Raw genomic sequence first — 12,395 nt, 5'->3', positions numbered from 1 at the left:
AAGCCTGCAATATTTACTCTCTGGCCGCCACACAGGAAATGTTTGCCCACCCCTGTGTGAAGTGGATGATTCTGGTGAAGGAGGAGGTGAGTTGTCATCCCTCTCCCTACTCATAGGAATGATCCCTTTGGAACATCCCAGACTCTAAAGCTGTCTTGTCTTCTGTTCATTTCCAGAGTTTCGTTTTGTTTAGGGCCCAGCAGGTTGAAGGTTGTAGGGTACCGTTCCCAACCCCTGAACCGGGAACTTTGTTGCTATTTTGTTGTTTCTTTCAATAGGATAGATTGAAATTTATGAACAGGTTATGTTGTAAGAATCAGTTTGAAGTCTGCCACACTGTGGAAACAATGAGGATGGTTTGTTTCTTCTGCCATCTTCCCACCAAACTGAATTTATGGTAACCAGGACTCCTGAGTTTTCTGAGACACCCCTGATGTAGAATATTTTTTCTTGTCACTACAGATCAATGATATGTCCTGAAAAACCTAGTAGTTCCTCTCCAAACTGTACCCAACAGGGGAATAACACTTTTGTTAAACAAACACACAGATGATAATTTAAATGAAAAAACAGATGTGAATGTCTAGTATGGCACTTAAGCTGCACACAACTTCCTAGGCCAGCGACAAGATCTGTAGCTTGGGACTCTGGTACTGAAGCTCATTTATACTAATATATATATATATATATATATATATATATATATCATAGTTATTACTTCCATCTAGAATCTGATTCAGAGGAGAGGAAAGAATTCCCCAAAATGACAGCTATGAAAGTAATTTTTTTAAGGTGGAGATAGTGTCATGTGTGTTTGATTACTGTGAGCCTTGTGGCCTCCTCCTGTACTCTGTGATCCCATTATTATATTGTTATCCTTGGATATATCCTCTCCTTAGCAGATGACTTATTAAGCCCTTTTTATGTGTCAGGCCCTTTACTAAATGCTTGGTATTTATTTCATTTGAACCTTACAAGTGCAAGTAGGACTCTTCATTGCCTCCATCTTAAAAAGATGTGAAAGCTGAAGCTTTGGTCAAGTATCTCATCCAAAATCGTACACCTTGTAAGTGATACAGCCAAGGTTCAAACACAGTACAGTTTAGCTCTCGCATCTGAGCTCCGAATTACTATATATTCTTCATTTACTTAATATTTCATATTCATTGGCTGTCTACCAAGAGTCAGGTGCTGTGTTAATTACGGAGAATTTAATAGCAAATGAAACAGATACAGTTTCTGTTTACAGTGTTTACAGGATAGTGTGGGAAATGGACGCTAATGTAAAAAGTCATACAGATATCTAAATGAAGGAACGTAGTGGAAAAGTAGAGAATGGGAAAATCACAAGGTCTTTGGCATCAGAGAGGTCTTCTCTGAGTAAGGATTAGTCAGAGCAGTGAAGGGAGACAGGAGAATTCCAGGCACATGGAACAGCATATGCAAAGCTTCTGCAGTCAGAGACATCACAGCGTTTAAGGAATAATAAGAAAGCCAGCATGGCTGGAAGCCGTGCGGTGAGGTGCAGAGAATGGATTGATGGAAAGAAGAGTCTCGTCTACTTTGAACTGTCAAGTATCAGACTTTCAATTGTTTCCTGTGTCCATGTAAATCATCCATAAACAGTCTATCATAGGAGTAGAAGAGAGTTTTATTTGAGCCAAACTGAGGGCTATAGCTCAGAAGACAGCTTCTTAGATTACTCTGAGAAACTGCTCTGGAGAAGCATGGTTTTCAGCACAGTTTTATGTCTTGTCAGAACAAAGAACATCAAACAAGTCAGGGATACATTCCTTTAGGTTTTCAAAAAACCAGATCAGCATGCACACAGCGAGTCAGTATGGCCTTGGCGCCTGGGAAGGGGGTCTTATCATGGAAGGAGCGTGGGCATTGGTGTCCCAGGAAGGGGGCCTTTCATCTTTATTTTTAACATGGACATTCTTTACTTCTGGTCAGTTCACGCTTTAATAACTAAAGCAGATGTATAAAGTAGGTGTGATAGCCACAAGCGGGCCATCAAATTAAGCCAGAAGCCAGAATGACTGCCCCATACCTCAGTATGTGAACATTGCTTTTATCAACTGAAAGAGTATGGCCTTGGATGAGGGTGACGGCAGTGGAGAAAAATGAGCAATAAATAGATCTGAGGGACAATGAAGTAGGTAAAAATGGATGAAGTGGATAATGGATATGAAAGAGAAGGTGGTCTCTGAATGACTTCCAAGTTTAGAACTTACCCCACTGGATGGTTGCCGCTCCCACCGTACCCCCACCCCCACCCCGCCACAATAACCTTGAGGTTGTGACCCAGAGAGCAGAAAGGTCTGAGAAGCAGGGAAGAACCTGACGAAACCCTTTGTCCATGTTGCTCCAGGCAGAGCAGGGCTAAAGTGGCGTAGAGGTGAATTTGCCCCCAGCCAAGGGGTATGGCGCAGCAAAGGAGAGGGACGGGGTGGGGGTGGGGCTTTGTCCTCAGAGCTTCTTCCTAATCAAGTCTTTCTACCTCTCTGATGGAGGGTGAGGACCCCCAGGGGCCAGCCCAGGGGGTGGAGCCCAGAGAGGCGTGGGCTAGAGGTGCCCTCCTGGTGTGCTGATATCCAAAGGCAGGACAGTGCGTTGAGTGAGTTCAAGACAGTCACCAAGGGAGAGGCTGGGGAGAGGACAGTTACCAGAACCCCGGTACCCTGAATGAAGGAGACCAGCAGGAAGTTATTGCAGGCGTCCAGAGGGGACACGGAAATTGGCAGTAGTTAGATAATACGCCTCTAGCAGGAGGACGGGATTATTTAAAAGGTGGGAAGAGTTTAGGTGTGGTCGCGGGACCTGGGTCCAGTGATTCCCAGGGCGTCCACCCCATTCTTCCTTTGTTTAAAAGGCAGAGACGGTAGGACCCAGAGAGCACAATTTTAGACTTCTTGAGTGCGTGGGTTTTGCTTCCTCACCTTTGTAGCTTAGCACCTCACACAGAGGGGTTCCATAAATGATTGTTCGTATCTTCATAATAAGCTATTGCCCCATTGTTTTTTCTTGAAAACAATTAAGACTTTAAACAATAGTTTTAATAAAAAAATGATCAATTGTAGAGAAAGTCTTCTAGAACATTTCCATGAAATCATAGTTTAGTTATATACCTATCAAAGTGGCCTTGTTAAAAGAATATTTTGTGAAATTGGCTTTGTTCAAGAAAACCTGAGGGTTATGGACAGTTCCCACAAGAATCTTGACCAGGTTCTTGGTCCCATGGGGGTCAAATTCAAATAGGAAAAAATAAAGAAAGGGAGAGGCAGGTCCTTGGAGGGCGTGCTCTCATAGCACAAGCTGGTCCCGACATAAGTTGCTTCTGATAACCATCTACACGTCCTGACTCCATCCTTCCCCTTGGCAAACCCTACTGCCCTCTCAGTGGACACCTCTGCTGCTAGGCATTGCCTGCCTTCCCCTGTCTGCTTTTGGAGGCTAGATCCTATTTTATCAGAAATCAAGGCTGTGTGAGCAGGAGTTGGTGTGCAGCTCACAGAGGTAGATGTCCTTCCCAGATCCCAACCCCCTTTCAGCCACAAGACAAAAGGGACCTGATAGTCAGGAAGTCCTTCTCTGGAGGACAATCTGGTGCTGCCTCAGGGGTGAAGAGATCGATAATGCCTCCTGGGTGACCTTAAGGAATTTAAGGGAAAAAAAATGTCATGAAGAACCTAGGGGTAAGACGGGAATAAAGACACAGACCTACTAGAGAATGGACTTGAGGATATGGGGAGGGAGAAGGGTAAGCTGTGACAAAGCGATAGAGTGGCATGGACATATATACACTACCAAATGTAAAATAGATAGCTAGTGGGAAGCAGCCGCATAGCACAAGGAGATCAGCTCCGTGCTTTGTGACCACCTAGAGGGGTGGGATAGGGAGGGTGGGAGGGAGGGAGACACAAGAGGGAAGAGATATGGGAACATATGTATATGTTTAACTGATTCACTTTGTTATAAAGCAGAAACTAACACACCATTGTAAAGCAATTATACTGCAATAAAGATGTAAAAAAAAAAAAAAAAGACTTGGAAGGGTATGAATCAAATTCCCTAGTGTGTGTCTTCTCACTTTGCACACCACTTGGGCCCTTGAAAATGAATCAAGATATTTTTGTTTAGGGTAGTTTGAATACAAGAATTCTGGTGACCACAGATTGCCAAGGAGCTGTTTGACCTGTGATAGTCTCTCTCCAGCTGATTTCAGCTCTGAAATGTTAGTTTCTATGTTGGCTTTTTTCGGGGTAGGTAGCATGGGTACACAGGAGCCTCCAGGCACCTCCAGGCACAGGTGACTCGCTGGTGCGTGACAGCTGGGATCTGCAGCTCTCTCCTCCCTTTCTGCTGTTTCCTCTTTTTAGGTGTCTGTATCGCAAACATATCTTCCCTGTCTCAATTATTTTTTCCCCTGATAGGTAGATTTCCTTGGTTAACATTCTGGAATCTCACAAAACAGCAGTTTGTTTTTCTCTGAAATCCCAACTCTATCCTGAAAATTTTATCACTCATGTTTAATCAGATTTCTTTCCTTCTGTGTCTGGGTCCATTCATCTTCATCTCTTCCCTGGCTGCAGGGAGGGGTGTAAGGGCATCTTGCCTCCCTTCCCTGCTTTGTCCTACAAAGCCCCGTGAGTCTGTACCCTCGTGCAGCTGTGTCATAAATCACGCCTGCTGTCACCCTGTTACATGACCCCCAGTGCCCGTTCTGTTTCTCCTTTGTCACCTCTGGGCATTCCTCATGCCCAGAATATTATTCTTGCAGAACAAAGAAGTCTGTTTCCTTCACTACGTTCTGTCTTGCAACCGTTTGGCTCTGTTTAGGTTGATGTGTTCATTTAGGAATATATGTATATTTTTCTTCTTGCCTTAGAACCGGACAAGGGGTTGTGACATTGGAATACAAGATACATTTTAACTTCATGTGACCTAGATTTGCTGCAGGTCATGCTGAGACAATGATGAATGTCTCCTGATAAATACCAGAAAGCCTTGCAAAATACATTTTGAAAATAGGGATGATGTGCTGAGTTCTACTAATTTGCAGTAAATGGCTTTTTGGACTTGGATCCAGCAAACCTCACTCATGCACGTGCCCCATATCACAGACTGAGCTGGGAGCTCTGCACATGTGAGCTTATGTCAGTCTCAGAACATTTTCTCAACGTGAGCATTTACTATGCCTGTTTTACAAATGAGATAAAGAAGGTTTGGGGCAGGTCATCTAATTCTTTCTCATTCTCCCACTTCCCGGTGGCAGGCTTTGATGCATTGACTTTCTTTATTTTTAAGAACACACTTTCACTCCTGGCTCAACCATTTCATATATCGTTGACATCGTTAGTGTTAGGTTCCCGTAGAACGTTCTTTATGGGAGTGACTCAAGGAAATCTTCCACTCAGAGCCTGCCGTGGGCTGGAGCAGTGTTTGGTGGGGCATCCCAGTCACGTTCTTTTCTCCACCAGGTCCCTACTAAGGGTTGATGGCCTTACAGACCTACAGAAAATCTGAGGTTTTAGATGCTGGAGTGCCACCTGATTCAGTATAATATAAAGGAAAAGTCACAGGCTTTGGGAACTTCCCTGGCATTGAACCCGGCCTTCTGCTAGCTGGGTGACCATGGTCAAGTTTTTTAATTTTTCTAAGACTTGGCTTCCTCATCTGAGAAATGCTGCCAACAACCCATATGTTCCAGGACTACTGAGAAGAATGCATGTGATAATGTAAACGTGAAGTAGGGAGCCCCCCAGAGCCTGGTGGGGAGAGATGCTCTACGCCTGTTACCTTCTTCTCCTTTCTAATAGCCCAGATGATGCTGAGTGTCTTTCTGCTGCTACATTTGGTAGGGGGAGAAACACATACAGACTGGTTAGAATGACCTAGTGGTCTGTATCCAGAACTAAACGCTGCTGAGAGGTACATTTTCTGTAGAAGCCCTAAGTGATGGCCAAGGAACTAGACAAACTGAGAGGAAATATTGCAGTGTCCAGTAGCATTCTTGTTCGAAGGAACCTAAACTAATTCAAAGAGTGAAAAATATGGTGTTGGTATTTGCACATCAGATCTTTGCTTGGAGGAACACTTTAATCTTGTCCTGACTTGGCTGCTATCCAATCCCCATCGTTGAGTCTAAGCAGGAGAGAGCTGAGATGTTTGGAACAGCCGCAGTGACAGCAAGCACACCCCTCGGTCACATGCGTGGTGTGGTTGGTTGTACCGTATTCCCTTTCCTCCTGTTCATGGGTGGCATTATTCAGTCATGGCACAGCGACTTTAATATTAAAAATGCAGCCGTTTAAGCACGTCATTCTTGAAACTCCATCGAAACTCTGTCTGGAAGCACATGTGAGCGAATGGTGTAGGACTATTTCCTACTTGCAAAAGGGATTGTTCCTCTTGATCTGTGACATTGTATAGCCAAATAGCCCTGTAGTTATTTATAATTCCTTTATTAGCTTTGTCTTTTTGCCAAGTATAGTTAAAAGAAAAATTGTGTAGAAAAGGAGATGATTTTTATTGTAAATTCCTGATGGAAAAAGCCATTTTTTTCTTCTAAGTTATTAACTGGGTTTTACAGCTGACCTTTCAAGGAATGTCTATGGCTTCAGATACTCAAGAACTCAGCAAATATTGTCCTCTGTATAATTTAAATAGTCATTATAGTTTGGGCTATACGCACTGAATATGTATTGTAAGACACAATGTTGGTTTTTTAAAATTTTTGATATGTTATTGTAAAAGAAAAAAGTCTGTTTCCTTTCTACACTGAGTGTTGGTTGACCTTTTCTTATTAAATTTCCTCATCACAGCTGTACATAATCCTAGAAGGTCACTGGTTGGCATTAGCAATCCCAGAAATGAATGGTCATGATGTCACATCTGAGAATTGACAAATTAGTTTGTTTGATCTCTCATTACCCTTCTATCCATTGCTGTAAGGGAGAATGGAAAAATTCAAGATGGGATTAAGGCCTGAAATTTCCTCATCACCAAGAAATAAAGAGTTGTGAGTGTGTCTCTCCTGTCCTTCCCTCACTCCATACAGACTTGGCTTTTTTTTTTTTTTTTGAGAATTGTGACATTACTGTCCTGGGCAGTAGTTATTTGCTTTCATGGCTAATGATGCAAAAAGGAGAAGGAAAGGGGAGAGAAAGAGAAAAAAACAGAACGCTATCAGGGCAAAAGTAAAGTTAAATCATAACCAAAGAATATCTGAGTTTGGAAGGGATTTCAAGGCTTCTCCGTGGAAGCCTTGTCACTTAGAAATAAAAGAGAAAACCTATAGTCCTTTCTGCATTTCACTTGGACTTCAAGAAAGGCTGAGAGATCTTGGACAAGTCACTAAACGTTGAAATAAAAGAGAAAACCTATAGTCCTTTCTGCATTTCACTTGGACTTCAAGAAAGGCTGAGAGATCTTGGACAAGTCACTAAACGTTCCTGGACTAAATGATCACTTGTTGCTTTCCGATCTTCATCAAATGTGATTTAAATATTCTCTGGAAACCAATATTATGATTCATAAATAAACTGGATCAGTTTATTTATTCATAAATAAACTGATTCATAAATAAATTGTTTACCATTAGAAATATTTCTTTCATTTTCTAATGCAATAATTATTCATCTGTATAATCCAGTAATAAATGCCAATTCCAGATAGTCAGTGGTGAGCAAAGCCAGACCCAGACAAGATCCCCCTGCCCTTGGCTGAAAATGGCAACCCTGATGAATGCGTGGTGAGTGGGCCTGGTGCCAGGGGAGCTCATGAGGGGAGATGGCCTGTCTGGGAGCTGGCAGAAGGTCTCTCTGAGCAGTGATTCCTAAGTGACATCTGAAGCGTGCATAGGTATTCACAGGTAAGGAGGTAAGGGAAAGATCATTCCAGGGAGCAGGAATCACATTTATGAACATCTGGGGAGGGATGGAGAGAAGGTGAGCCTGGCAAGGGCAGAACAACGCAAGGTGTGGTGGTAAAAGAGGCTAGGACAGGCACTAAGTAGGAGCCAGACCGCTGATGCTTTTAGGGGAAGGCTGACGATGTAATGGACCATCCCAGCCCATCCCAACTGCGATACGTGTGCAAGTGAAAGGGCACGAGTAATAATGAAACCGGAAAAATAGGTGTAACCTACTACGTATGATCAAGGGCTCTATTTAAAATCTATCGAAAGTTTTCTTTTTACTTTACGTGGAATGAGAATCATCAATGGATTTTAAGCCATAAGGCGGAAATGATCAGATGTGGCTTTTGAAAATCAGTCTGTTGCAAAGTGGAAGAAAGGTTGAAGAGGGCCTCACAGGGGAGCAAGGGGCCCTGGCAGGAGTCTGTTGTAGAGGTTTAGGGGAGTTTGGACTGGGACAGAGCAGGTGGAGATCAGAAGTGAATAATACAAGAGAATTTAAAGTTAACGTCTTCAGTGATGGGAGGGTTGATTGCAGTAAGGGTTCTAATTTGTTTCCACCTCCTTGTATACACGCCCTTTGGCATCATTCTCCCAACCGGAACCGGGGCTAAAATAGGCAATTTGCTTTGGTAGTGGAGTAGTAGCAAAAGCATCGCAAGTAGAGACATGGAACACACGTGTCCACTGCCCCGAGACTTGTGACGCACTTGGATTCTGGCAACCCATCTAGGCCAGCTGACTGGAGGATGGGAGGGCACGGAGAAGGAGGTGTGGGCATCCCAGTGCAGGCTGCCAGAAACCTGAGACCCAGCCTAACAGCCAACTGCCAACGTGGACAGCAGGCAAGCCTGGCTCAGACAAGGAGAACCGCTCGGCTGAGCCCTGCCCGAATTGCCCACCTGTGGAATCTCTGACTAGGGCAATAGTTGTTGTTTCAAGCCATTATGTTTTGGTTTGGTTTGTTACATAGCAGTAGATGCAGAAGTTGTTACTGAGAGAAAACTCTGGAGGAAGACCAGATTTGCATAAACCCATTTGTTTAGACATGTTGATTTTGAGGAGCTATTGAGATATTTTGGAGGTAATGCCAACCAGGAGTGGGGAGAGGGGAGGAGAGGAGGGGACGGCAGGGGAGGGCTGGGGCAGGAGCCTGGAGACCTACTGCTGGAAAGACAGTGAGGCCTCAGAGGACATGCGGAGGAAGATGGGAGTGTGTTGTGTATGGGAGGCTTAGCTGGTTACTGTCAAAGTCATGGTAGAGGATAAAATCAGCTATAGAACAATATCTTTTTGCATTTTACTATTTCAATATTCCATAAGACAATACCAAATTGTCCATTTTCTGTTTCCTTAAAGAGGGCAAGTTGAATGATAGCCACTAAAAAATATGAAATATCCCCTTGCTTTCTTCCCCTCTGGCACATGAGGTGGAGGAGCAGAGGTTGTGATGACCTACAGGTGTAGGGTAAACATTCTCTGGCTGGAAATGGAGGAGCGTTGCCTGGCAGCTCTGGCTCTGGGCACCGTGTGTAGCAAGGGATAGGCTGCCTGTAATTCTTCTTCTGCACCTTTGTTCCCTCCCAGGGCCACTGTGCTTGACTCTCAGATACTCTCCTCCAAGCCTGGGCTCGGGAAAAGCTCTTATACGCTCATTTATACTAAGGTGCAAATGACTGATATGCCTGAGTCATTTGTTTTGCTCAGAAAACTAAATTTTAAACACGAAGAAACCTCTCTCTATTCTGGGAAATGCAGTTATGTGAATGTGGGGAAAATGTTTTCATATACCACTTCCTTGCATTACTGCCCTACGGTTTGCTTTTATATGTTGAAAATAGAGCCCCATGTTCTCAGATTGTGGACTTTTGGGTGTTTTCAGTCTAGAGCAAGCATGCCTCATGGACTTATCTTTTCTCCTCACAGAAACCTGCTTCCCCTCCTATATGTCCTTTTACGATTTAATGATACCAAACGTCTTCCATTTTCTCAGGCTGCAAACTATTGAAATACATTTAGCCGCACTCACCTGCACATTCCGATCCTGTGATTCTGCGCTGTCTGACCCTGCTCACCCCATCTCGGTCCCTTCCTGCTGTTTCAGAATGAGATCAAGCCGTCATCAACTCCCACTCGGCCTAATGCCTCTGCCTCCTTACCCTTGTTCTATGTCTGTCTTTGCTTCTATCCAGCCTAGAAATTTTGTTACAAGAATTGCCTTTCTTGTGTCTTGGTCTGATCTTGTCCCATCTTCTTTATCTACCTTTGATGCATTTTCTTGTAGGATAAAACCTAAACTTCTCAACAGGGCACCCGTAGCCCCTCCTAATTTAGCTGCCTAACTAGGGCTTGCCTCCATCATTATTTTAGTTCGAAGTTAGGTAGGAATTGTAAGATACCAAGGGCAAGTCCGTCCAAAGGATTTCACTCTCCCTTCATTCCCCATTCCGTTTACCTTTGTGGAGATGCAATTCTTTTTTTTTTTTTTTTTTTTTTTTTGCGGTACGCTGGCCTCTCACTGTTGTGGCCTCTCCCGTTGCGGAGCACAGGCTTCGGACGCGCAGGCTCAGTAGTTGTGGCTCACGGGCCCAGCCTCTGCGTGGCATGTGGGATCTTCCTGGACCAGGGCACGAACCCGTGTCCCCTGCATCGGCAGGCGGACTCTCAACCAGTGAGCCACCAGGGAAGCCCGAAGATGCAATTCTTGAACTGTGCCAGGGGTACTATATCCAAGGTGGGTTTGCTCAGTCACTCACATGGAGGGACACTGGTGAGTTACAGCTGGGTGGAGCCCGGTGACTACATTCAGTAGAGGTGCTCCAGGTGACCAGGTCTGACTGCATGTGTTTTTTCACTTAGAACAGAAATGAGGGACCACTGGATACATTTTTTTTTTTTCACATTTCTTTCACCTCATTTGGTACACTGATGAGCAGGGCCTCCCTGATATTTCATGGAAACATACAAGGAATGAAACATCATTTAGCCTGATGACTAAACCAGCTGGGGGTCTGCAGCGGGGTCATGCCCCTTGGCCTCTCCTCACCGTCACACCACTTCCCAGCTCCCAGTCTCCAGTAGGCTTGCCTTCTATCTCTACCCACCCGCCACGGACCCAGAGTCCTTGGTGTGTTTCGATATAGAAATGGAGCTGGCAGACGCAATCTGTGCACCAACCCCTCCTGCTTCCTGTGAAAAAGAGACATCCAATCATGCAGTGCCAGGGAGCCTGGGCCCAGGTAGGAGATTGTCTCCAAGGGGTCCCTTAACAAGACCGTATTATCCCACCCCGTCACCCTTGTGGACTCAGCTCCTGGCGTTGACCCAAGGGAACTCTAAGATAGTGTCAGGTCAGATTCTCCTTGTTCCTGGAAGTGGTTACCATGCATCTTCTTTCTTTTTTTAAAGCTGGTCACCCTCCTAGAAATGAGTGCCCGTTCCCCCCCTTCTTTGCCTGAAGAACCCCATTTCTCACTCATGGTCCAGCTCAGAAAGTACCTGCACCTGGAAGACCACCATCACCTGGGGCCCCTCTGCATTCCGTTTGGTTTCTTTCTGTGTGTGTTTCTTTTTTTTTTTTACTAAGGACTTCCCTCTCTATGGTAAGGTCCAGAAGGGCAGGGAGTATGTTATTTCCTTTTATTATTTAAAATTTTTTTTTGGCGGTACGCGGGCCTCTCACTGTTGTGGCCTCTCCCGTTGCGGAGCACAGGCTCCGGATGCGCAGGCTCAGCAGCCATGGCTCACGGGCCCAGGAGCTCCGCGGCATGTGGGATCCTCCCGGACCGGGGCACGAGCCCGTGTCCCCTGCATTGGCAGGTGGACTCTCAACCACTGCGCCACCAGGGAAGCCCTTATATCCAAGATACTTAGCACATGGGTGGTGAGTGAATAAATGAACAAGAAAGTAACACTTGGGTTTGAACCAGACCTCTGTCAGTGCAAAACATCATTTCTTTGCAAGTGGATTACTTGACCCTTAGGAAATGCTTAGTGGGACCCTCAGCCAGGGCAACCTTGGATCAGCTGTCTGGGGCGTCTGCCTGACATCTTGGGGCCATTAGGAAATACTCAGGAAGGAAGCTCCCTGTTCAGATGTCATCACAAATTACTGCTTTCAGGTGTTAACTGAAACGACCCAATTAAGCAAATGTTTTAAAGCCTTGAATTCTTGTTGAGTAGAGAAAAAGATCAATTATTCAAAGGCTGCTTTTAAAGAAGTAGGCCTTTGGAGGACACAGGAACCACTGTTACATTTTGCCAAATGGGAATAGCTGTGTTATTTCCCTTTCTGATTATAAAATGAGATACAGTGATTCTTGTTTTCTACATGGTTTTATTTATTTACTTAGTTTAGTTGCAAACTAAAGTCCCATCCTGAGAGATGTCATCCTTAACTGTATGATAGAAATCCTTTCTGGTTTCTTTACTTTGATACACCTAGAAATATATGTATATATAGAAAATATTTTGA

The 12,395-nt window shown here is 44.5% G+C and overlaps 1 protein-coding gene across 1 annotated transcript in view; it reads left to right on the top strand.

Annotated features, from left to right (window-relative positions):
• ZMAT4 (zinc finger matrin-type 4) overlaps positions 1 to 12,395 on the top strand; it is a 340,674-nt gene that overhangs the window by 138,292 nt on the left and 189,987 nt on the right. The window lies entirely within an intron of this gene.

This window comes from Phocoena sinus, chromosome 21, assembly GCF_008692025.1.
Source record: "Phocoena sinus isolate mPhoSin1 chromosome 21, mPhoSin1.pri, whole genome shotgun sequence".
Taxonomy (NCBI): domain Eukaryota; kingdom Metazoa; phylum Chordata; class Mammalia; order Artiodactyla; family Phocoenidae; genus Phocoena; species Phocoena sinus.
The sequence above is the reverse complement of the archived record's forward strand: the minus strand, read 5'-3'. Positions and strand labels throughout refer to the sequence as shown.